General features: G+C 44.1%; 1 protein-coding gene across 4 annotated transcripts in view; it reads left to right on the top strand.

Annotated features, from left to right (window-relative positions):
* The window catches only part of ALG2 (ALG2 alpha-1,3/1,6-mannosyltransferase), a 582,719-nt gene that overhangs the window by 443,327 nt on the left and 112,411 nt on the right, over positions 1–26,981 (top strand). For 3 of the 4 annotated variants that reach the window (XR_010382753.1, XR_010382752.1, XR_010382754.1), the window contains 3 exons: positions 1,890–2,938; positions 22,015–22,168; positions 23,074–23,146. The gene's annotated coding sequence lies outside the window, so the exon portion shown is untranslated. Of the gene's footprint in view, positions 1–1,889; positions 2,939–15,593; positions 16,344–22,014; positions 22,169–23,073; positions 23,147–26,981 lie in introns of those variants that run through there. The other variant, XR_010382755.1, reaches the window with a different exon arrangement.

Here is a 26,981-nt window from a genome sequence, read left to right as displayed (position 1 = left end):
AAAGGATTTTTGGAACACTGGGCTACAGGTCGAGCCCACAGACTATCAGGCAAAGTCCTGTCATACAACTGTTTCAGACACACTTCATTTGGCTTATACCGTCTGTCTACCACGGAACCAAACCTAATGAACCATACCTTTGACTCCTCTTCAACCAGAACTAACAATTAGCTATTGGAATTGACGGTTATGCAAGTTAAAATCCCAGCTGACAAACACTGAGGTTTTTGTTGATGGTGATGGTGGTGGTGGTAGTGGTTGCCTTGGTTTTCTTTTGGTTTATTTTTGCCTTTGAAATTTAAAAACATAGTTATGGACCTGGACTTATGATCCTCTGGTATGAGGTGTCACCTGGGACCTTATGCCCGCACTGTTACTCTGTCTTCCCATGATGGTTATTACATTATAGGTTATTACAAGATATTGAATATGTTTCCCTGTGCTATACAGTAGGTTCTTGTTGTTTATCTATTCTCTATATAGTAGTATTTATATGTTAATCCCAAACCCTAATTTATCACCCCCCTACTCCTTTCCCCTTTGGTAACCATAGTTTGTTTTCTATGTCTGTGAGTCGATTTCCAGCGACCTGCTTTTTAAAGTAATGGTTATGGATATTATTCATTTTATTATTGTGAACATCTTTACATATTTATACATATAAACCTACCTCATTCATTATAGGGCCAAGTAGTATTCCATTAAGTAGGTACACATATTTTATTTATATAATCTGCTCTGATTGGATATGTAAGATATTTTCAAGTCCTTCTAAAATGATAGTGACAATTCTATGCATATATGCATTTGTGTGCACTTCTGTTAGCATTCTCTACAATATGTGAATATCTCTTCCTTCACTATTTAGTGTAATAAACAAATTAGAACCTTTTGCATACATCTCTGTGCAAAAGTGTAGTATTTCTAAGAATATAGCCTTTGAAGCAGAATTGCTGGGTCAAAGGGGATGAATATTTTTTAAATTTTACTGCCAAATTGCCTCCTAAAGATCTTACCAATTTATATACTCTCACCAGTGAGCACTCAGATTAAAAAAAAAAAAACAAAAAAAAACAAGAATTACTGAGTCAACTTTTTTTCAGGCCCTTTCTACAAATTGGCAAATTGCCTTCCAGAAAGCTTCTACCATTTTACACTCTATCAGCAATAAATGAAAACACTCATTTAATGCCCTAGCCAATACTAAGTATTATTAACTTTAAATTCTAACCAAGTTTAATGTGTACGCAATTATAAATCATAATTTTAGTTCATTTTTATCATAAAGGAAAAACAGAACAGACTTTGTTTCTTTCAAAATTTTAATTAAGCCTCTCTCATATTCCAGGCATTCTTCTGGGGGCTAAAGATGGGACAGTAAACAAGACAAACCCAACTGCTGTCATGTACCTAACGTAGAGGTACACTTAACACGTAATGAACAAATTTCCAGTTGTTAGTTCTATAATAAGCACTTAGTAGCACTTAGTGTTTATCAGCCCCTTCTAAAGTAAAGCACTAAGAACTTGTTTGATCCTCACAACAATTCTCTGGGGTAGGTACTATCATTACCCCCATTTTACAGATGAGGAAACTGAGTCACCAAGAGGTCAAGTAATTTGCCCAAGGTCATACAACAAAGTAGCAAAGGCAAAATTCAGACCCAGACAGCCCAGCTTCACTGCCCTTAACCACTACCATACTGCCATCCCTCTCCTCTGTTGAAGGGCAGAGTACAGGCTGTGCTGAGACACTGAAAAGAATGGAAAGAAGATAGAGGAAAACAGAAAAATTAAAATATGGGATTCAAGTAAAGGGTCAGAAATGGAAGTTCATTTGGGTCAGGAGTATTACCATGAGGTATTGAACTGTATCTTTCCTTTTTTCAGAGGAGTCAGTGCAAATGACACGTGGCAAAACCCAGCAGATCACACACTCATCAGACAATAAACCTGGAACAGTCTAAATGCAGAGGAAAGGAATGGTCTAAATTCTCCTGCTATGAGGTAGCAGAGGAGGGAAGAAGGAAGCTGCCTCTGCCTTCCTAGACCTCCAGGGATGGAAAATATAAAGGGCTCAATCCTAGCAGCATTTGAATCTGAACAGATGAAGAGAAAACAGAAATTTGTACTTTTCCCGGGCTTCTGGCCAAGTGATCTCCCTCTCAGCTTAGCCTGAGGCTACCGCCCCCGCTGGAAGGACCTGCGGTTTTGCAGACCTTGGGGTGACACGCGCGTGGGCTGCAGCGCCATCTAGCAGATGTGATGGTGAAATGGCACCAGAACCACTCGGATATTCTGGAGTCCTTCAAAAGACAAGTACCCACACGGTGCTAAGTGCTGGGGTTGCCGTGATGAACAAACAAGACTCTGCCCTTGAGAAGGCCACCGTCCATCTGGGGAGACCATGGCATGTTTTTGAGCAGAGATGTATGCAAGTGTTTAGAGAACAGGGGGTAAAGAACCTAACCTCGGGGGTTCAGGGAATGCTACACAGAGGAAGCAATATTCAAACCAGCTCTCAAAAGATGAGGGATTATTTGTCAAGTGATAGAAGATAAAAGAAACTTCCAGGCAATGCGACCAGAGGGTGAAAGGCCCAGAGATGTGAAAGAGTTTAGTGCATTCAGGGAAGTTTGAAACATTCAAAAGGCAAACCAATGGCAACTTTACAGACCAGCTCATTCTTTGTTTTATGGATGAAATTACGGAGATTCAGGCAAGGAGGGGACCTCATGCAGATTCACACCCCAAGTTAGGAGAGTCCACACTGGAAACCACATCTTCAGACTATGGGAGAACAAGGCCTGCCACCAACTCTCTGGACAAGGTCATGGTCACCTGTCAGGGCCCAGTGGGGAAGGCTGGGCACATGGAAGTTAGACCTTGATCTCAAGAAGACCTGCTTGCATTCAGAATCCACCTCCACCCACAGCTAGGTGAGTTTTGTCAAGTTACTTATTATTTTAAAGTCTCAGTTTCCTTATCTGTCAGATGGAAATCATCATAGATAGCCCTTACCTCATATGCTTGTTGTGAGACCAGAAAAAGTTAATCTGTGTTAAGTACTTGGCATGATACTCAGTATGTGCTCAATGCTCAGAAATCAGATAGTTAAGCCTACAACTTAAATATTGTCACTCTTTGTTGTAATATTATGATATTTTTCTTCCTTGGAAACATTTATTATTATTAATTGATTGTTTATTAGTTATTATTTTTACTGATTCTTATTAAGTACTGAGAACTTACTGAAGGAACTGGGGCTTTTCTGTCTGGATAAGAAAAAACACAGAAGCCACAGTCCTGTTTTCAAATCTGGAAAGATTGTGCTGGAACAGAAGGAGTGGAGATCATCTGAGGGACCCCAGGGGGCAAAGCCAGGTACAATGGTTGAGAGCTGCAGGAAGGCAGATTTTAGTTTATTGTAAAGAACGTTCCTACCTTTCAAGAGGCCCTGGGCGGAAGGTATTTACTTGTTCTTGGAAATGTTCAGTCTGAGACCAGATGACCATTGGTCAGGGCCATGCCCCACCTTGCAGAGGGCAGGAAGTCATCTAGTCCATTTCACTATCTGATGCCTTAAATGTCTAATTGAGCTCTGTTTTCTAGGGGAATATGATTTGGTAGGTCATCTGGGAAGACAGCTGTCTATGTTTATAAATTTCAAAGTCATGAGCAATGCTCAAAGAAGTCAGGATCCAAAATGCATAACCTTGTTTTTTAGAGTAATTCATTAGATTGTAGCTGGAAATGTGAGGAAGAGGCTGAGATGCCCGTGTCAGCCTGGAGACGAGGGGAATGGGCCAGAGGAAAAGAAGGCAGCTCAGCCTTATTCCCCAAGTGCTGCCTGGGGATTGTGTCTTCATTCTGAGAAAATGGGAAGGGCTCTCACAGTCCTGATAGCCATATGGAGTGTGGAGGTATCGTCTTAAAATCATTAAATAACACAACACATCAAAAGCTCACTATTCAAACATTTATGCAAGGTCTGCTATGTGCAAGCACTTGCAGTGTAAAAGTGAATCCAAAAACCAGAGTCTAGATGAAGCTAGGAGGGGTGTAGTCTAGGAAGATAATAAGATGGGGCACAGAATAACTTCAATCCGCAGTGGAATGGCCTAGTGTTATCAGACAGGCTCGTGGGGTCACATGACTCTCACAAGAGGCAGCAAAGGAAGTGATGTTTGAGCTGGGCCTTCAATAAAGTGTAGGATCTGAACCCAAAATGATGGGAAGGAAGAGCTTCTCAGGAGAAACAGCAGTATGGGCAAAAGTGTGGGGGTGCCTAAAAGCATGGGCTTGGGGAGTGAATAAAGCCTCATCGTGGGTGGAGCTTAGGGAGTGTAAGGGATGGTGCAGGTTATAAGATCAGAGAAGTCATCATGCAGCAGTTCCACTCCCGGATATGTACCCAAGAGAACTGAAAACATGCCTCCACATAAAAAACCTGTTCACTAATGCGCATGGTCATATTGCTCACAATGGCCGAAAGATGGGAACAATCCAAATAATATGTAGTATATCCATACAATGGAATGTTATTCAGCATTCAGCAATAAAAATGAATGAAATAGTGACACATGCTACAGCATGGATGAGTCTTGGAAATGTGCTAAATGAAAAGAGCCGGGCACAAGAAAACACGTATCATATGATTCCATTTACATTATAAGCCCAGTATAGGCAAATCCATAGAGATAGAAAGACTGGTGATTGCCAAGGGCCGGGGGGGGAGGGGGGGGGTTAGGAATTGATGGCTGTAGGGTATGGGGTTTCTTTTGAGGATGATAAAAATGTTCTAAAATTGGTTACGGTGATGGTTCCACAGCTCCATGAATATTCTAAAAACCACTGAATTGTACCCTTTAAGTGGGTGAATTATGTGGTATGTGAACTGTATGTTAATAAGGCTATAACAAACAAACCAACCGGTCCTTTCCAGAGTCAGCATGAGAATCAGTGGGCTAGACCATGGAGACCAACTAGTCCAACATCCCCTCCATGGTACAAAAGGGGACATTAAGGCCCAGACAAGGGAAGGATTCACCCAGGGTCTCACAGTCAGTCAGTAACAGAGCTGGGACTAAAACATATGGCTCTGCCTGCCGCCTCAGTGTCCCTCCTGGAACCTGGTGCTATTCTTGCTTTTCTACTCCTTGCAACACGTCCCTCAAGCAGAATTCATAGCCATGATTGCCTGAGAGTCTACCTAAAGAAACAGGGAAGAGCAGCAGAATCAGATTTGTTTCCTAACTCAGGGTTGGAAGAAAGGACATAAATAAGATTTCTGTCTCCTCTGTAATATTCTCACCAGTCATCCAGCAACTTTTGAACATCCTGCATAACAGGGACACTGGTACCTCCAAAATATCCTCCTTCCATCTTTGAGCAGCTTTGTGGGAACAAAATTCCATCTCGCCTTACTCTCTGTGTAGGGAGAGCTAAGGATCCTACTTCAGCCAGACCTCTGCGGGAGGCCTTAAAATGAACTGCAGTTGTATTTGCATCTCTTTCCCTCCCTAGGTCAAGTGTTTCTAAGGACAGGGGCTGGGTCTGAGTTTATATCCCTATGTCTTGAAATACAATCAGACACAGGGAAGGCAGTGCTGAATGTTTGGTGAAGGAATGAGTGACCAAAGAGTGAAACCATAGGACTTGATGCTCTAACCAAGCCCTTCCCCTGGAGAGTTTCTCTTTCCTTGGTTTCGGTGGCATTACCCAATCTTGATTCTCTGAGCATCTCTGGGGCCCCTCCACTGCCTTCAACCCTGTCTTCTGTCCATGAATGATAGTATTTTTCAAAGGTTAAACTTCAGATTTTCTGGCTCTTCCCACTGTTAGAGAACTCCTCTTCTCTCTCAGCTCACTTGCCACTTGGGTGAACGTGGGTGGCAGTTCTGAGTACCACCAGATATCCCCACTGATCGTCCCTCATCACCACAGACGTCCAAACTGACTCATCATACCAAGAGCAGCACCCTCCCAAGGCTTTCTTGCCTCTTATTAGTACCAAATAAAGCAGGGAAATATTTTGTTAAATTAACATACATTTTCATTCTCATTTTTATTTTAATGCACAGCCCTTCTCCCACTAAAACAAAATCAGGAGGCAAAGACATTCAGGACTTATTGCCTCAGAGCAAATCTGGAATAGCTGAAATGTAAAGGGATAGCAAAGAATCAAATTCTTGTCTTTTGAAGTGGGCTTTTGAAATTCATAGCAAGAAGAGCCTTGAAAGCCAAGATTCTGGTTTGGAAGAGCCAAACTTTTTCAGATAGACTAGAGCTCTGAGCTCTAGAAGCATGGTTTGAGGCATAAAAAGCAGAGTTTGAGGAATTGAGACTTTAAATTACAACCATTCATGGATTTTTTTTCTCCCTTTAAATATCAGCTCAGCTACTCCCACATCTTCACTCCTTCCCACCTACCCTGCTCAAGGCTGAGCCCTCCCACGTCCAGGCCTGGGATATTGTAACTACTCCTTACCCAGCACAATGGCTCTACCTCATACTCCCTGGTCCATCTTACACAGCCTACCACAGTGGTCCTTCCAGAACCCTACCTCAGACCTTTCCATTGTCTCCTCTTTGCCCTCTAGAAACAATTTACATCAATTCAACAAATACTTACTGAACACCTGCTAGATACTAGACATTGTGCTGGATTGGGGTCAACCAGTTAAAACCCAAAAGCCAAATCAGGCCTACCGACTGTTTTTGTCAATAAAGGTTTATTGGAACACAGCCCCACTCACTCATTTACCTATTGTCTTTGGAGGCTTTTGTGCTAAGAGGGCAGGGTCAAGTAGATGTGACAGAAGGAGTGTGGCCTAAAAAGCCTCAAATATTCACTACCAGGCCCTTTACAGGAAATGTTTAACTGACTCACATGCTAGATGCTGAGAATTCCACAGTGGGTGAAATAGACATGGTCCTCTGCTGCTTACAGACCAAGGTGTTCCACTTCGTCCCCTGCCTCCCACCACCCTCTCTCCAAGTCCCCTGAGAGTACACCAGTTCCTAGATTTGGAAATCCATAGATCAATACAGACAATTTTTTAAATCAAAGAGGATTGACATAGGATTATCAGACAGGTACACTTTTTAAAACCAACTACCATGTAATAAATACTACGATCATTTTATAAAAAGAATACATTTTAACATTAAAAAGCAGCAAGGATTCCTCTAAAAATAAAAAATAATTCCACAAGCTACATGAGTTTTACACAATTCATTCTATGGGCTTTACTTTCCCCATTGCTCTGAATGATGACCATTCTTCACGAATCATCACAGGTCTGTGAGCAGGCGCATAGAAACCTTTGATCTAGTCTAGACAAACTGGTTTACTTGTATTACCCAAACTGGCCATGACTCTCCCTATGCAATTTTGCATCCAGAAAGCTCTTCCTCCTTTTCTCCTGCTCATTCTTCAAAGCCCAGCTCATCAGCAGGAGGAGCCTAAGCTTCCCCCCAGCAGCAGTCTGAAGCCCCAGCTGTTCAAAGGAGCGCCCAGGCTGTGGGCGGCGCAGATGAGTGATACGGCTGGGGTAGCTGTGTCAGCCACAGAGCCAGGTGACAGGATCACTCTTCTACTGGCACATGCAGGTAAACCCATTTGACACAGGCATGCTGACAGCTCCATGGTGAAGGTTCCCATCCAAATGCCTGAGAGGTGAACACCAGCTTCCTGACAAGTCTCTCACGTGACTCGGGTGCCCTGAGGGCCCAGGCAGCGGCCAGCTCGCAATCAGCAGGTGGTGGTGGCAGACGCTGAGAGAGGTCGCCTTACTGGCAGGCAGCCCCAGAATACTGGGTACTTACTGCTCACATGAAGCTTCTGGAATCCCCTTATATGATCCCGAGGTCTGTGGAAAATAAATTATGACTCTACGATGAAGATAATCCCAGCAAGGCCTGGTGCCAAGCATACTTTTCTGCCTGACTTTCCTTCAGGGACATTCTCCAGACACCCCTGCTGACCCAGCACCTCCTCCCTCCCCGATGTGTGTGTTTGCGTGTGTGATCACTCTTGCAAACCCTCCACCGTGGGTGAGATATGAACAGTAAGCGTCCTGTCTCTTTTTACCAGCAAGAGTGAGACAGCATTTCTCAACTGCTCCCCACATCAGAACTGAGGGTTTTTGTTGTCCTTCTGAGCTGGTTTATGGCCAAGTTGTTTCGCTTCTCAGTCCATCTAATCCCATTTGTGATACAAACGGGGGGAAAAAAAGGTTAACTATCCAAGGGGAAATTAGAGACCCTGAGGCAAAACTGGAAAGAAGTTTTGAGATCACCTGGCTCAGACACCTCCGACTACAAAGAAGGCAACTGAGGCCCAGACAGGGAAGAGAATTGCTCAACACGCCACCGGGAAAACTGGAACTAGAAATAGGACCTCCTTGGTCAGTCCAAACATCTTCAACTAGATGCTGCAGTGTCCAGATTGCCACTCCCTATGACCCAGAATGAAAGTAATTTTCCTTCCAGAAAAACGGGAGGATAGGTACCAGCTCAGACTAGGACATGGTGAGGAAAGGGGAGGCTGGGTGAAGAGGGAGAATGTCCTATGCAGCACATAGTGACATATCAGACACTCACCCTTCATAGTAACATTTCCACTAAAGGATGAGGAACAGGGTCCCTCAATTTTAAGTAGACATCACAAAATTGATTCTCTTAAGACTTTCATGTTCAACCCAGATGGGGAAGCTGAAGCCCCAAGAAGGGGCAGGAATCAAGTGAAGGTCACACACAGTCAGGTGAAGGGTGGAATTAGGAGCTTGGCCTCAGAGGGTCTGGTCCAGCTCTCTTCTTGGCAGTGGGTCAGACTATCAGCAATCCCCATCCTGGGGCTGCCGGCCAGTCATAAACTTGGGACTTCATCTCAGCTTTCCCTGCAAAGAGTCAGCTGTTCTCTCATGCCAGTTGGTGCCAGGCTGATATTGCATTCCTCTCCTTGGCCCCCGAGGCAGGGACACGCTTTCCCGCAGCCCGATGCCATCCCCCACGGCGTGATTTCTGTGTAGTGGCCAGAGGAACAGCTGGTTCGGGGGCTGGCAGGCTAAGGCTCTGAGTCAGGCCTGGCTAGCTCCGTGAGGATCACCTGCCTGCCAGGAGGGCTTGGGTTTTACTGCCCTCTGGCCATGTGTCACAGCAGGACATTCTGAACTCGCCCTGTGACTTGAGGACATGGGTCGGGCTGTCCGGGCAGGTGGGGCAAGTACACTGAAAGCAATCCAGGCAGCACCCCTTTCCTGGGGGTGTCTTCAGGGCCTGCAGCAGGGAGGCCCTGGTCCCAGCGCCTGCCCTCATGCAAGGGCAAAGGTCTTGACTTCAGAACCCACAGCTCCAGACTGGTCTCCAACATTGTGGGGCCTGTCTAAGAAACCAGCAGCCCAGCTCGGCAAAGGGTAGAGTGGAGGGAAGTGCCTTTCTCCAAAGAAAAGAGTCCAGAGCATCCAAAAGTAACACCTTGGCCCAGATCCCCCTGATCTTGTGGGCTGGAGGACCTCGAAGATCTTCTAGCCCAAGTCCTTCCTGGTGCAGGAAGGAAAATGGAGGCCCAGAGACGGGAAGGAGCTTGCCCTAGGTCACACAGCAGCTTAGAGACAGGACTGAAATCCAGCCCTGCTGTCTGGTCCAGTTGTCAGCCCACGAATGCTTTCAGAAAATGGAGGTGACAGACCTCACTCTGGCCCCCAAAGAGTCTCCAGGAAAGCATCACTAGGAGCTACCAGGTGCCCTCACAGGGTGAGTACTAAGCGTAGTTGCCATGTACAGGGTCGGGCTTGCACAAGCACATGTATATGTTGCCTTTTTTTAAATATGTTTAGCAACCTTATAAGTTAAGTGTAATTATTATCATCATTTACATGAAAATGAACCAGGAAGCCCTCACTGGACCCTCTCTAGCCTCTCCTTGTCCTTGCTTTCCCCTCACTGTCAAGGCCAGTCAATGGACAGTAAAGCCAGCTATCTCTAGAGGACCCTGAGAACAGGAGGGAAGGGAGCCAAAACAATTCCATGTAACCAAGGTCTCAAGGACCACAATGTGGACTCTCTGCTAAATACCATTCAAAACCTCCTCTCTAACCACTGAAGGAGAACAGCCTGGGTATGTCCAGCACTCCCCACAGGGGTCTCACCCTGCAACCATCTGGGTTTACCTGAACCAGAGCCACCCTGCGAGCACGTGCTGGGAAGAAGCTTGGCCCATGGTAACCCCAGCCCCTCTATTTTTGTTCCATCACACATGCCAGGGGTCTGTTTCCCTCTCCTCCTCCCCCACCTCCTCCTCCTCTTCCTGCCCTCTGCCCGACAGCCAGCTGCCTGTCCATTTGAGGAAGCTGCAATTAGAGCCCTCTGCATTCTTTCTCCCTGCCAGCCCGGTGATGCCCTGTTACGGGTGTGCCCTCCCTGTCACTCAGACTCAGCCGATAGGCAAACTGGAACACGTCTGGAGGAGGTGGCCCGGAGAGGGAGGCCCCTGGAAAAGCAGTGAAGGAGCCTGAAGGCACTGGAGCCATTCAGCCTGAGGAAAAAGAAACTTATGGAAACATCTCTGGTAGGGTGTCAGGAACAGAGAGAGCATGGCTCCAAAGTACAGAGAGGGAGGATGGTCACACAGGGCAGATTTTAGTTCAAAACGTGAAAAAGCTCCTTGACTATCCCAAGACTGCCCAGGGTACTTCAGACCAAATGGCATGCACATCACACCTGGAGTCGGGGAAGCCCAGATTGAAGCCTCAACTCCCAGCTGAGCTTCAGTGAGCAAACAGTCAGCATGCATCATTTCGAAAATGATCTCGTGAAGAATATCTGAGATTTTTCTCAGAACTCCTCTTAACACGTCTAAAGGCAAACCTCAAATTCCCCAGGGAAAAAGAGGCTGAGCCTCCACACCTGCCAGTCTCAGATTCACCCACACACAGAGGCTGTGATCCCATCCAGGGCAGTGGACACAGAGAAAGGAGCCCTGGTCAGGAGCTGGACTAACCTTGGCTTAAGTCCCATCTCTGCATCTTACCATCTTGACCTCTAGCAAGACACTCATCCTGAGTCTCTGAGTCTCAGTCTCCTTCTCTGTAAAATGGAGCTGTAAACCCCTGCCTGACCTCCCTCATAGGGTTGCGGTAAGGATCAAATAAGAGAGAAGGACAAGGACCTTGGCGGCTCTATGTTATTGATACAAAAAGCAGTGATGTGTTGAGAATTTGTGACTATAATTATTTTTATCCCAGGAAGGACATGGATGACACAACAATTGCATTCAATGACAAATGTCCATTCAACATTCACTGGGCACCTCCTGTGCCAGATTCTGAAGATGCAAACATAAATAAGACAAAATCCTGTGTCCTCCAAGACAAACTAACTGGGAAAACAGACATGCAGATTACTCACTATTGCAGAATGTAGGGCACAGAGGCGTATCCAAGTCACGGTGAGAGCACAGAGGAGAGTACTCTGTCCAGGGCCAGGGGAGGTAGGGCTGAGGCCCTCAGAGGAGGTAGCATTTGGATAGAGGCTTAAAAATGAGGAGGAACATTTACACATCTAATAACAGACCACCAAGATATATGATGAAAAAACTGACAGAATTAAAGGGAGAAATAGACAATTCTACGATAACAGTTGGAAACTTCAATATCCCACTCTCAATAATGGATAGAATAACCATACAGAAGATAAGTAAGGAACTAGAGGACTTATGCAGCCAAATAAACCAACTAGATCTAACAGGCATAACTCAGAACACTCTATCCAACAACAGCTAGATATATATTTTTCTTGAGTGCATATAGGATATTCTCCAAGACAGACCATATGTTAGGCCACAAATTATGTCTCAGTAGCCAAAAGGTGGAATCAACCCAAGTGTCTGTCAACAGATGAATGGATAAACAAAATGTGATGTATACATGGAATGGAATACTATTCAACTATAAAAAGGGAGGAAATTCTGACACATGCCACAGCATGGATGAATCTTGAAGACATGCTAAGTGAAATGTCAGTCACAAAAGAACAGACACTATATGATTCCACCCCTATGAGGTACCTAGAGTAGTCAAATTTATAGAGATGGAAAGTAGAACGATGGTTGTTAGGCTGCGGGGAGGGAAAAGGGGAGTTATTATTGAAGTGATGCAGAGTTTCAGTTCTGAAAGATGAAGAGTTCTGGAGATGGACGTGGTGACAGCTGCACAACATATATTTTACCCAATTTTTAAAGATAAATAATTGTTAAAAATAAAAGAATGAGGAGGGAGTATTCCAAGCAGTCCAGGTGAGGGAGAAAAGTCTAGACAGCTAGACAGAAAAAAACAGTTTATACAAAAGCACAGACATACAAAAACAACTGGTGGTTTCTGGAAGTAGAGAAGGTGCCCCCAACATGTAAGACACACAGAGGCAAGGGTAGGCACGATGGGCTGCCCTGCTGGGGAATTTGCATGCCACTCCGTGGGCTCTAGGGAAGACACAGTCGCAGCGTGGCTTAGAGCAATCAGACTGAGAGGAGCCTGGGGATGATGGACGGGACCGCTTCTAGACAGACATTAAAAGGGAAACTGCTTTCCAGACAGCCCCAGCCCCCTAGACCTGTGGTCACCCTCTGTGGTCACCAACCCAGTGCTGCGGTGAGTGACTCAGGCCATTTTCCTCACGGGGCCATCAACTGAAGGCAGGAGGTGTTTCCCTAAAATAATGAATCCAGGAGCAGAGGCATTGGTGGGCGCCCTGTGCAAGAATCTCCTCTCTGCCACATCCTTCTCCCTGTACCGTGCAGTCCATTTGGGTGGCAGCCAAGTGATGATGGGGGCCTGTTTGCCTGCAGGCTCACCCTGTCGTTTTCACCAACTCACAGGGAGGCAAGTTCCACAGCTTGAATGTGCATTTGGGCATGAGGAGTGGGAGGGGGCCTCTGTGAAGCCTGAATGAAGTGAATTTGGGAAGTCCCAACTTTGCAACTTATAAACTGTGACCTTGAGCAGCCCTGTGTCTCTATGTGGGTCTCAGCTTGTCCATCTATAAAATGAAGGTGTTAGAGTTAGACCTATAACTCCATTATCATGCCTCTAATGTTAAGAAGGGCAGGACATTACTGGACATGTTTTAGTAATTCAGCAATCAGTTATGCACATACATACACACACACACAAACATACACACAGGGATAGGGTAAAATGTTCATTCCTTTTCCCCTTGAATCTTTCTGGTCTATGCTAGTCTAGTTTTGGCAACATTGACTGTTTCCTCTGTGATCTCCTTTCTCTCTCTCCCTCTCTCTAGTTCCCTTGGTTTCTTCCTCTTAAATTTTCTTCCTCATAAGAGTATGCGGAACATTCTAGGGGGTTTGGCATTCTGTGAATGGAAGTGAATGGAAGGAGAGGAATGAAGGCAAGTTCTTCCCTACCTAGCCACAGGGTAAATGGATTAGCCTGTGTGGGAGACGCACATCACTGGCACTCACATTCCATGGCCTGCCTCTAAGCCACATGTCTACCCACAAAGGGGACTGGGAATGTAGTCCCTGAGCAGCCAGCCTCTCCTTAGTGACCACCCTGGGAGGCCTGCAAAGGAAACACTTACCCTCAGGGGGCAGTCAGTCATCTCTGCCAGACACCAAGTGTTTCAGACACAGAGCTCTTCTCAAATGCTCAACGTCCTACATAGACACATGCGGGCCTCTTCTTATATACTCCTGCTTCTCTGTTTTGGCACACCCACAGTCTGTGCCTGCCCCTGCCCAGACGTGGAGCGTGAGGATGAGTGGACTTGTCCTTAAACATGGCTCTCATATGACCTTGTGTTTGGCCCTGGCTGCCTGACCTCGACCACTGCCTCCACCTCACCTGGGTACCTGCCCTGGCATCTCCCTCAGCCCTGCCATTTCACAAATGCTGTCCCCTTCAATACAACCTATTGTTCTCTCTATTTTTAAAGACCTGTACTCTGCCCACCTTGGAGGGTAAGGCCTGTAAAACTCTAGGAATCACAGCCTGGAGGCAGAAAGCTGAGCTCTGAGACTGAGTAGCTACATCGAGAGGACACATTTTGAGTTCCCTGTGGTAACAACAGAAGAGGGAGCCCTTGAGCTCTGAAACTGGGAAAGCTGCCCAGGCCCCTCTGCCCTCACCACAGAACCTCCCTAAACATACCATTTAAATATAGGGAATGAAAAATAAGAATGCGGGACTTCTGCTTCCAGCCAAAATGGAGTAACCGATTTACCTTCCTGTAAGAAACAACAACCAAAACAAACAAACAAAAGATGTATTTCTCACTCACATGACATGGCTATCAAAGGTCGACTGCAAATCTATCTTCACTCAAACCCAGGCTAATGAAGCAAACTGTATATAGAACATTGTCAGTCTTGTGGTCGAGAAAAAAAGAAAGAGTATGGCAAATCACATGCTGGCTCTTAAAGATTCTGTGTGGCGTATGTATGTCATTTCCTTAATAAGCTAGACCAAGTCACATACCCACCCCTAAAGTGAGTGGTGTTGGGAAGTATAACTTTCCCCCAAAGAGGGGCAATCAATATTTTGGAACAAATAGCTTAGGAACTGACAAACTTTTTCTATAAAGAGTCAGATAGTAAGTATTTTAAGCTTTGCAGACCATACAGTCTCTGTCACAAGGACTCAGCTCTACTGTTGTAGCAGGAAAGCAGCTATAGACAATATATAAATGAATGTGCATAGCTATGTTCCAATAAAACTTTATTTAAAAAAATAAAAAGTGGCTACATTTGGGTCACAGGCTATATAGTTCGTCTGCCCTATCTAAAGCATCATATTTGCCACTACTAAGTTGAGAAGAAACAGAAAACCCAATTCATTTTGTAACAAAATAAGAACTTGAATTAATAGTTTTTCAATTTTCCCACAAAGAAATTGTGGATCACAGATGGTTCTCCAGGTGGATCTAAACTTTCATAGAACAGGTAATTCCAACTATATATAAATTCTTCCAGACAGTAAATAAAGATGAAACTCTTCAACTTAGTTTATGAAGCTAATATGGTCTAAGTAATAAACTAGACAGGGATATTATGAGGGAAAGATTTACAGCCCACCCCCCCCACCTCAAACATGTACACAAATACAAGAATTTTTAAAATCGATGCATAGACAGCAGACAGTTGGATAGCAAACTTAATAAAGCAATGTATAAAAAGAAATATATCATGACCAAATAGAAGATGGCCCTGTAGCTTATCTTTTCCTTAAAAAGATGCAATACTTTAACACTAGGAAATCTATTCATGTAATTAACTAAACTTGGAATTTAAATGGAGAAAATTATATGATCATATAATAGAGGCACAGAAACAATGAACTGAGTCATGAGTGGGCATTGGGAAAAACACTTCGGGCAAACTAGTACTAGGAGGTAAGTTCCTTAACCTGATAAAAATGTAACTACCAAAAATCTACTACAAATATCATACCTAAAAATGCAAACCTTGCAATCTCTTTTAAATCAGAAAAAGAACAAGAAAATAATCCCCACTTGAACTCCTGTTGAACATTAAACGAAAAATAGAAGAAGTTTAGGGATAGAAAGAAACAAAACTCGCTATTCCGCATGAGTTTATTATCTTCAAAGAAAATCCAAGAGAATTTACAAAGCATTCATTATAGAAATATACAACAAAACACTAGCAGATAAAATGAATGAACTAGGTCTATGATATTAATATGGATAAATCTCATCCGTGTTAGATGAAAATCAGAAGCCAATTGAAAAAGAATACAAGCAGTATGGTACTGTTACCGAATTAGACCCGAGACCCCCCTCCCTCTTGGTGCCCCTTCTGAACCAAAGTCGCCCCCCTACCAATGACAGGGAATTCTTCCCTGTTCAGGTTCTGCTGCCAATAAGGAAACTGAGTTTCGCGCAAGGAAGAGAGGCTTTTACTCAATGGCCAGAGAATAGAGAAGGGTGAGCTCATGCTGTGAAAGCACCTTACGCACGAAGAGGGGGAGTTAGGGAAGGCTAAGGGTTAAGAGGCAGGTAGGTCACAGGGCTCTGGGAAAGGGGTGGAGACTTCTGGAAGCAGCCCGCGCTTGCGCATGCTCCCAGGCTCCTTTGCGCGTGGCACGAATTGTGCCTAGCGAGCCCAGATCCCGCCATTGGGCGGAGATCTTAGTCAACGGAAGCAAGGGTAACTCCGGGAGCCTTCCAGGTTTCATCTGCCCAGGTGCCTTCCTGTGTAGGCAGAGCTGGTTCCACCTGGCTGGCTGTGTATCTCTCAAAGTACAGCTGCGAAATGTCTTTGCCTAACACCAGGTACTTTTGAAGCAAATACAGAAGTAAATAAGGGTAAGTGTCCTTTAGCACTCAGGGGTTGGTACAGAAACTCAGAGGTAAATAAATCCAGGCAAGGAAAGCGGTGACCTTTAGCCTATTTCCCCGCAATCTTGGTTCTAGCCGGTTCAGTCCGGTTTTGTTGGGCCTTGTGGCGTCTTATTGGTAAAACACAGCTAGTCTGTTCAGTTTTTTTAAAAAAAAGTTCCTGCAACTGGGGCATCGGCTGCATAGCGTGGGTGACAATACTGCTTAGAAAGTGTTTTAAATACGCAAGATAATACTATATATTGGTGTTCACACACTTAAAAGCATAGTAATATCTAGCCCCGAGAAGCTGCTTGCTTAGTTTAGAGTTACCTCTGGAGAGAGCGGGAGGAAGTGGGGGCGAGGGGTGGGGCAGTTGGGTTTCAACTTTATCTGTAGTTTTATTTTCTTTCTGAAAGAATCTAAGGTAAATGTTAACATTTCTTCCATCTAGTGATGGGTATGTTTGTGCTTATGTTTTTGTTTATAATTTTCTGTAAACTTGAAATCTTTCCTAATTGAAATTACTTCTAATGGAAAAGAAAAGGAGCTGTGATCAAAACTTTCTTCTCTTTGTGTTGACTCTGGCTGCACCTGTAAGCCTAGGAAGGACACCCTGCCCACCCTGGTGTCCCCAGGACAGAGGCTAACCTTTCATGACCTGGAAGTTAAGAGTGACACAGTCCTCTGAGCCCTCCCAGAGCTACTCGGCTCTGCAGGCTCCATGGGAGGACAGGCCTGTGTGGACCAGGGTCATTGTTAGTAACAGAGGCAGTCCATTCCATATTGGTCTCTGTTACCCTACCCCACAAATTTGATCTCCCGTTTCCCACATTGTGTCGGCTGAGGCTCAGTTTGAAATTCCCTTCCATGAAACGGATGTCATAAGAAACTTAAGACAATAGAATTGTTTATCCTTGGGGTGAGTTATAAGCATATGCCATCATGGGGGCAATCACAACCTCTTAATCCTTCCATGTGAAAGCCAAGAAGGGTCATAATTTGGGGGGAAATCACCATCTCCTCTGGCTCCTACAATGGCTCAAGACTTCAACTTTTAATGCTGGGTGGCATTCACCAAGTCTCAAAATACAGTGAGTTCAAGGCTAGGGGCAGGGAAAGTACAAGAAAAATGTGGAACAGCTTTTTGTACCAAGTAGGGATATGCTCAAAGAATAATGAGAACATGTCAAAAGGAAGCAGGAGCCAGAATGAAGGGGTTCCCACTGAACAAATCCAGTATAGTCTGGTCATCGAAACCCATGGAATAAAACAAAAACCCATTGAATAACGTAAAAATCCATGAGACCTTAGTAATATAAATTAATAAATGAATACACAAATAAATGGAGGGGAGAGGAAGGTCCTTATTTGTAGTAGAATGACAGTATAGATGGAATGAAAAAACTTAACGTGTGTGGGTTTTGCGTATAAAGGAAAAAGAAAGCATTGAAAGCAGGAAAGACAAACGGTAAGAAGGACCTGGTAGGCATGCTGATTGAAAAACAAAACATATGCCCTGCTATGGGAAGAAAGAAACCACTGCTTCCCTATCTCTGCCTCTCTGAGAAAGTTTTCTTATTGACTGCTGAGTCATCAGTGTTCTCACGTGCTCCCCCTCCCAGTGACTAGCACCACTGCACCTCAGTTGAAATATGTAATTGGTGGATGGACCTCCACTTTGGGGAACGAAGGCAAAGTGGAATATCATGTTATTTAATGTTATATTAATGTGGAGTTCATATTACCTAGACTGAGAAATGGAAACTGGCTTTGTGCCTTTTCTTGCTGTGTGACCTTGAAAATCCCACATTCTTTATGCTCCAGGTATCTCCTGTTTACTACAGGGATTCAAATGATGACTCTACTTCACTGGGTGGTGATTAGGATCTAATTATTCACCATGTGAGTTTGTAAACCACTGGGCTGACACACACGTAGGGTATCACAGAATAAAGAACTTATTAAGAAAGGGCTGGGGAGGGGCAGCATGGTCCATCTGCTGGAGACAGGCCAAGGTCTAAATCATTATTTTTAAAACTTGAATAATGTACTAAACTCTTTTTTAAAAAAGTCTCAGACTGCAGGCAGTGACTTCAATGACACTAATTATAATGTTTCTTATACATGAAGAAACATAGAACCAGGTTTTGATTTCTTGTGCCTCTTATGTAATTTATAGTGAGAGCATCTTTTAAAGCAGCATGTGAATAATGGCATTTAGGAGCAGTGAGCCAGGATGCTGTGGATTGAAGGCCTGAGATAAAGAGTGAAAGTGGAAGAGCAGGCCATGGAAAAAGTGCGAACCTCATCCTTGTTTTCCTTTCTCCCGTGGAGAATATATCTAGCTGTATTAATATCAGCGTCACTGCTAAGGGCTGAATTGTGCCTCCCTCAAAATTCAAATGTTGAAGTCCTAACCCCCAGTACCCGAGACCGTGAACATATTTGGAAATAGGGCCTTCAAAGTGGTGATTAAGGTAAAATGTGGCCATTAAGGTGGGCCCTATTCCAATCTGGTTCTTTAAAGAAGAAATTAGGACGCAGAGAAGCACAGCAGGAAGACAGTGAGAAGACATAGGGACGACCATGTAAGGAAACAGGGAGAAGGCAGCCTTTTGCAAGCCAGAGAGGCTTCAGAGGAAACCAGACCTACCCACACCTTGATCTTGGACTTCCAGCCTCCAGAACTATGAGAAACAAATACATTGCCCCCAGTCTGTGGTCCTCTTTTATTTGCCTAAGCCAACTAATGCAGTTTACATTAAGTTCATGATTTTTGGTTTTTTTAAAAAAGCTACTTTGTGCTTTGCTTCTTCAAAAAGAATACTATGTCAGGGCAGAAGATACTGTAAATATTTATGATTTGCATATGTAAATATTTATGGGATTAATTTTCTCTGGACACTGGGTGGTGGTCAGGGGACTGGCAGCAGGGGTGAGGGTGTTTAGCTCTCTATCCTGTGATGAATGTCTGATGGCTACAAGGCTTGGGCACCAGTGCAGGCCGAACAGTGCTGATCACATTGAACAGGTTTCTCTCAGGGGTGGGCCTTGCCATACTGCGGTATATTCATAAAATCGAATACCCTATAGCCATTAAAATGAACAAACCACAGCCACATGGCACAACATGGCTAATCTCTCAAACATAATGGTTAAAAGAAAAATACAAGTCACAGAAGAAGACAAACAGTATGATTTCATTCATATAAAATTCACAAACAGGAAATTGGCTCAACTCTACCAAATTGGGACAGATACATAGGTCATAAAACCAGAAAGACAAGCAAGAAAATGATTCTCCCAAAAGTGAGAACAGTGATGACCTGGAATGGGGAGGGAAGAAGTAGATGTCAGGAAGGGGACACAGGAAATAACAGGGTGCTTGTAAGATTCATTTCTCGCCCACAGCGGTTTGCTTTATAATTATGCATTGAAATATGCAAATTTTTTCTTTGTATAGATCACATTAAAAAAAACAGGAGGAAAGCTGAGGCAAACATGACTAATTAACTGTTCTCAATCCTGGTGGATCTATATCATTAATTATACTTCTCTGTAAGTTGTGGGGGTTTTTTTCCAAATTATTGTGCTGAGTGAATGAAGCCAAGCAAAAAAGAATATATACATTGTACATGTTTCTATGAAATTTTATATTCCATTTGTATAAAGTTAGAGAAAATGCAAAGGAATCTAGAGTGGCAGAAAGCAGATCAGTGATTCCTGGCAGAGAGGGGGTGGTGGGGAGGGGCAGGAGGAAATTTGGGAGGCTGATGGATATGTTCATTATGGATATGTTGATAGCAGTGATGGATTTATGGGTGTATTCTTATGTCAGATTATATACAGTTGGAATATGGACAGTTTATTGTATGTCAATTATACTTCAATAAAGCAGGTTTTTTTAAACCTTCCTTGTGCCTTTTCATATGGTTCACATAGTCTTCAATATACATATACTGCGTATAAATGAGGGAGAAACCTGAGTAAAGAACTTTGATGCTGTCTCCCGGGTAGTTGTGTGTGTGTTTGGGTCAGTCAGGGGATTCAGTTATGTCAATATATTTTGTTCTATCTTTGATAGAAAAGAGGCCTCCCCTCCCTCTCTCCCAGATCCCCTTCACCCCTCCCCTTTCCTGTCCCCTCCTCCCTCATTCCTTCTCTCCTTTTCTCTTTGGCTCTCACTCTTGCTTTCTTTCAGAAAATCCTTTTTTTCAGCTGAGCATGCAGCTTTAGAAGACATGACAACACTCATAATAATGATAAACAGTCATTTCTGTCACTGAATAGCATTTTATAGTTTATAGCATGCTTTCTCATCTCTGTCTTTTGATTCTCACAACAATCCTTGGGTGTAGCAATAGGAAAATAAAAGGCAACTGTAACCGCTTTGCCCTTCTAAGGAGGGTGGTAAATTTCACCTCTGCGAGCAAATAAATCTCTTTGCTGCCCTGTCCACTCTCAGAGAGTGACAGTGAAGACAGCAGATGAAAGATCAGCCATTTCTTTTACTCTAGCTCTCTCGCCTCAGCCATGTGATAGCCCCTGAACTTTAACAGAATAATGAGTCGTTGGCTATGCAAAGATAGATCCAGAGCTCAGTTGGGGGTTGTGGCAGACATTCTGGTTGCCTACCCCAAATTTATTCTTGTCTTCTTACTTACAGAAGTCCCTGATTCTACTGGAGGTGGCAATGTGTTGGCTGAAAAATTAGATTTCCCAGCCTCCCCTCCAGAGAAAAAATGGTCATGTGACTAACTTCTGTCCAATTGAATGAAGGAATAACTTGTTGTATAGGACTTCTGGAAGTGCTCCCTGAAAAGGGGACTGCCTCAGTTGGTAGGCCCCTTATTGACCTTCCCTCTTCCCCTATCTGAAACGTGGATGTAATGACTTGTGCTGCAGCAGCCACTTTGCAGGCACAAGGTAATCTTGTTTGAGGACAGTAGGCTTATGCTAAGGATAGCAAAATGGAAAGACAAGAGGAGGTTAGGACATTGATGAGACTATAACTCTACCATACCAGCCCTAGAATGTATACTTCTAGACTTCTTTTACATGAGAGAAAAATTGTAAACCTTATTTAAGGCATTGTTTTACAGGTGTCTGTTGCAACAAAACAGAGTCCTAAGTGAAAGAGAATTGATAAGTTATTCTGTGCTTTGAAGTGAGGGACAGGGAATTTCTAAGATGTACCCTACAGAAGGGTATTCTAAAAAGGAGAAACAAGCAACATGGTGATGCAAACCTCTGTTTCCTCAAGTCTTCTGTAAAGAAGACATATGCACGTATGTAGATGCCATGTGTGCATGTGAGGGGAGGTTAAGGAGAGGGCCATGGTTCCTCATCCATGAATGTGAGGCATCTGTGAGAGAGCAAGTTGATCCTTCAACCAGGCTAATTCCAAATAAACAGGATCTCAGAGCTAGAGGATGAGGAAGCGTTAACACTTCCCTTTTCTGCCAGAGAGACTGCTAAAGAAGCTTATCTCGCGACATGTGGCACGAGTTTTGAACTGGTACCATTTGCAGCCCGTAAGATAGGTCATGCAGTTAGCATGAAGGTTACAGAAGAAGTGACTCCATTTTACAAATGAGAAAACTGAGGGTTTGAAATCCACTGTTCCAATTCAAAGTTTGTCTGTTTCGTATTATAGCAGAGCTACACCTGGAATTCAAGAGGAGCAGCAAGAGAGGCAAGGGAGCGGTCACCTAAGCATCAGATGGGCCATGTGTGCCCCAGTGGCCAGTCATGACAAGTGTCACAGCCAGGGTCCCTTATCACAAATGAATGGATATGCGCCTGTTTAGGTACGTACATGAAAGCCAGATACATATATTAAGGGGTTCTTATTATGGTAGGAAGAATATCCCACTTGAATTTTTAAATCTAGGCTTGAATCCCAGCCTTGCGCTTACTACCAATGTGATTTTGAGAAAAACCTTTAACCTCCCTGGGCCTCAAATTTTTCATCTGTAACAGAAAGCATTGGTCAAATTAAGTTCTAAGGCCCAATCCAAACCTTCTAGGAATCTAAGGTAAGAGTAAATCTATTAAGTGCTAAATAAGAATAAATTCAACTTTATACAAATATATATGTCCTAATGATGAGAATCCATCATTATTTCACAAATCACAGTTCTTAGGAGAATAGCATGGATCTCCAGTTAGATGAGCCATGAATGCCCAGTACAGTTCCTATACTGTCCCATCCTTAATCCTTCCCTTACTGTCTTGATACAGACGATAGTCACATTTCTAGCTCCTTACACCTAGGTGCATAGGTACGTTTACATTAGGAAATCTACTTTAAACCTTGAAGATCATTTCCTTTAAATAAAAATTAAGTAGGCATGATGGGAATTTTAAGAACATTCTGGTCTTGTCCCAGTAGTACAAGAATATATGACATGAAGCTAGTAACATCAGCAGGGCCATGGGAGGACTTTATTAGACAAATGGGGTAGTTTATTAAACACCCAGGGCCTTCTCATAGATGCAGCCCAGCGGCCCAGGAGTAATGGGGCTGGAGCCCCTTGTGAGCTCTAAGCTCTTTATCCCAGTGTTTAATGAGCATACGTAACCAGGGATGGATGGCATCATTTATGAGTCCTCATGAACCCAGGAAAAGGGTGATTTAAAATGTTCCTTTGGGATCTTTGAGGCTTTGTCTATAAAACATGCCTGAACTAGCTGGGCTCTTCCTTATCCTCAGGACCTTATCTTCAGCTGGACTGGACCCCCAGGAACAGGGTAAATGGAGAGGCTAGAGCCTGGAACCTTCACCTGTGAGTATGTCATTGCATTATTTGCTGAATTATCCTTCAAATGATCATTTGCGTCCTGTTTTCTGGCAGCCTACATTATTGTAGTTGAATAGAGAACGGCTTCCTGTTTTCCTGCAACTGTAAAGTGGTTTAAACACATCACCCCGATAAACAGAGCTCCCAGTTGACATCCATAGAGTGCCCCAAAGAAGGCAGGAATTCCCCAAGAGCAGTGAGCCCCTCATCCCAGGAGGTATCCAAGCAGAGTCAGGGACCAGATAGAAGATTTCATAATCAAATGAGCAGTGGGGGACAAGAGGGCTAAAGGACTTCGATTTTCTTTCAAGTCCTATAAGTTGGGGATTCTGTGACATATAGGACCAAACGCGACTCAGTGTGAGTAATACTACCTGTTGTTTAAGGCTTATTACGTGCCAGGCACTGTGCTGAATACTTCTCTTGAGTTTTTTCATTTAACTGACATAAAGTAAAAGTCAGCCCTGTGACCCTTTCACGTGGTGCTCTATCTGAATATGTGCAAACGAGTGAACTGAGGCTCACAGGCATCAGAGGAATAAGAGCACGGCTCCTCAGTGCCAGGCGGGGTCTCAGGCCCTGGTCTGAGGCCCCCAGAGCCTGTGCTTCCTACCTCTCAGGGGTGCTTCATGAACACAGGGGCGGGGGATGCAGCCGCTGGCTCATACCTGGAATCGTCCCCTCTCCTCTGGCAACCTTTTCTCAAGGGTCTGCACGCAAAGCCAGAGGGGAGTCTGGGGTGATGGAACTGGGGAAAACAGGAGTTTTGGGCTGGAAGGTCAAACTGCTGTACTGAGAACATGAGAAAGGCACACAGAGGGTAGAACACTGAAACTTTGCTTTCCTAAGAGGGGCGTTCCAGGAAAGGGGGAGTCTGGCCAGCAGTGCTTCTGTCCCTTTGAGCCACAGCCTTTATTCCTCTGAGAGATCTTAGCTGAATGGGATGCTTGAGGCTGGAGCTGTCCTCTGTCCCCTCTCCTCACTGTTTCAAACCCCTCCTGGCAGAGAACCATCATCTCTGATGCCTGAGCTGCTGCCCCTGGAGCCCCACAACCTGTTCATGAGTCGTGAACCCGCTTGAGTCACCTGGAGTTCTCTGGCTACTCCCAGGCACTGAGATTAGAGTCAGTAGAAGGTGGGAGAAAAAGTTCTCTCTTGCTTTCTCTGTCTCTGTCTCTGTCTCTGTCTCTCTTTCAAAATGCAGCCCCCAGCGGTGTTTGTTCTCAGAGGAACCCTGGGAAGAAGGATGGTCACTTTCCTTTCTCCCAGAGATAATTGAAGAGAAGTAAGAAAGTACCTGTGTTTGAAGACAAAATGACGACAATTAATCTCTAAGCACAGGGCCTCGCCGTTAAATTCTTTGGAGAAACAACTTTAGGAGTTTAACGACAATCAAGAGAATGAAATTGAATTAAGAGAAATAGTAATTAAATCAGGAAAGAAGTTTTTGCAAAGGGGATGGTGCAGGAAATTAAAACCAGTAATTCTGAAAAATGTAGTGGGCAGAGATTGGGGGCAGGGGCGCTTGGTGGAGAAGAGGAAAGAACAGACAGAGCAAGGTGGGTTGGGAGGTGCAGAGTGTTTGGCACTAAGCAAAGGTCTCTGGAAATTGGTCTCCTTGAGAGACCAGGTGTCTGGCTCTTTGGGTCTAAATAGGCCACCTCCTAATGGTGACAAGCTCTCCCTCAGGAAAATACAAGTATCCAGTCAGAGAAAGTATAGAAAAGCTGTGGACTTGAAGCAGGGTGACCAAGTGTCCAGATTTTCCCAGGACCATCCTGGTTTTAGTACTCAGAGTGCCATGTTCCAGGAAACCCTCAGTTGAGGGCTAACAGGAATGTTGGTCACCCTAACATGAAGACAGACAGCCCTGATTCCCAGCTCTGCTGTGCCATTAGGAACCCCATGACACTGGGTGAGTCACTCTATCTCTGGGGCCTCAGTTTTCTCACCTGTGAAATGAGCTGTCCTGAGTACCTCAAAAGATTTAAGAAGTTGTTATGTGTTGATGCCTAGAACAATGTGCATGAAGTAAAAGCTTGATAAATGGGAGTTGAACTGAACAATATCAGTAAAGAAAATATATAAAATATCAGCAAACCAATACCACATTAAAAAATAAGACACCATGACTATTTCAGGGATCCCCAAGACCACCCACATGTTCAGTTCAGATTTTCTGGAATAACTCACAGGACTCAGTATAGTTGTGTTCACAGCTAAGGTTTATTACAGTGAAAAGATACACAATAGGATCATTGGAGGAAAAATACACAGTTGAGGTCTGGAGAACTCCATACGGACTTCCTATACTCTTGCCCTCCTGTGAGGGACACATCAAGCACGATCCTTTCTCTAGCAGGGAAGAATGCAACTGTGTGTGCAGTGTTTCTGCCCAGGAAGCCCATTTAAGACTTAGTGCCCAAGGATTTTATTGGCAGTGATTGCACAGGCATTTTCTGCCTGGAAACTACCAAAATTCCAGATTCTCAGAAGGAAAGCTGATTTATAGGAGAAATCACATCATCAGTCAGCCTTATCAGTTAGGGAACAGTTCAAGTGCCAAGTCTGAAGACCACCAGCCAAGCTCCAGCCTTGCAAACAGACCTTTCTAAAAATAGCATTGTCCAGCCTGCCACATTAACTCTTTTCATCACAGTGATAGAGTGGAACTCATTCTAGGAATGCAAGGATAGTATACTTAAGTGAAAACTTGAATCTGGGTCCCAAGCTGCTGTGTATATCCTCAAATCCCAGCCAGTTTTACCAGATCTTCACTGGTCCAGGCTTTATGGTTATGGTATGAATCTCTGCTAAACAAGCTCTGGTTGCTACCAAATTCCCTGCCAAGAGTTTACTACCAGCCAAAGTCATCTTCTTGGGCTTGACTCAGAACACTGGGGTTTTCCCAGTCCACCATGAGATGAACAAGTCTCTGGACTAAACAATCCAACTAGAAATTGTACTCACCTCGTTCATGAAATAGGCCACATTTTCATTTATACTGGGGTATAAGTGACCCAGAATGCTTATATTTCCAATTTGGAGCACCACTTTTCTCAAGATTAAGATACCAGAGCAATGAATCAGAGCTTGCTGATGTCTTGCTCCCCAGGAGAGGTGTTAGAAAAATAGAGAGTCATTCAGGCTAGTGGTGGGGAAGGGTTTCGGGGATTTAGAGATCAAGAGGTTCCATAGCTGCTGCAGATGCAAAGAACGAGGAAGACAGGAAAGGGGCGTGTGCTGCTGAGTGTTACCAGGCGGCTTCCCCTTTACCACGTTCTTGTATTGGTTTGCTAGGGCTGCCGTAACAAATGCCACAAATGGGGCAGCCTAAAACAACAGAAACGTGTCGCCTCACAATTCTGGAGGCTACAAGTCCAAAGCCGAGGTGCTGGCAGGTTTGGTTCCTTCTGAAGGCTGTAAGGTAAAGGGCCTGCTCCAGGCCTTGCTCCTTTGCTTGTAGATGGATGTCCTCAAGTTCACATGGTGTTCTCCCTGTATGGCTATCTGCGTCCAAACTTCTGTTTTTCAGAAGGATCCAGGTCATATCAGATTAGGGACCATGTCTCAATTTAACTTGAATACCTCTGTAAAGACCCCATCTCCAAATAGGGCCACATACTGAGGTATTAGAGATTAGGACTTCAGTATATACATTTTGGACCACACAATTCAACCCATAACAACTTGGAAAAATATAAGTGAAAATCAGAATTACTTTTAAGTAACTTTTATTGGAGGATTGTGTTTCTTTGCACACTCTATTTTATTTGTAAAAACAATAGCCCAGGAATATTTCAGCTGTATAGAACAGAAG

Source organism: Camelus dromedarius, chromosome 10 (genome assembly GCF_036321535.1).
Source record: "Camelus dromedarius isolate mCamDro1 chromosome 10, mCamDro1.pat, whole genome shotgun sequence".
Taxonomy (NCBI): Eukaryota; Metazoa; Chordata; class Mammalia; order Artiodactyla; family Camelidae; genus Camelus; species Camelus dromedarius.
Note: the sequence above shows the minus strand (reverse complement) of the source record. Positions and strands in the feature narration are given on the sequence as shown.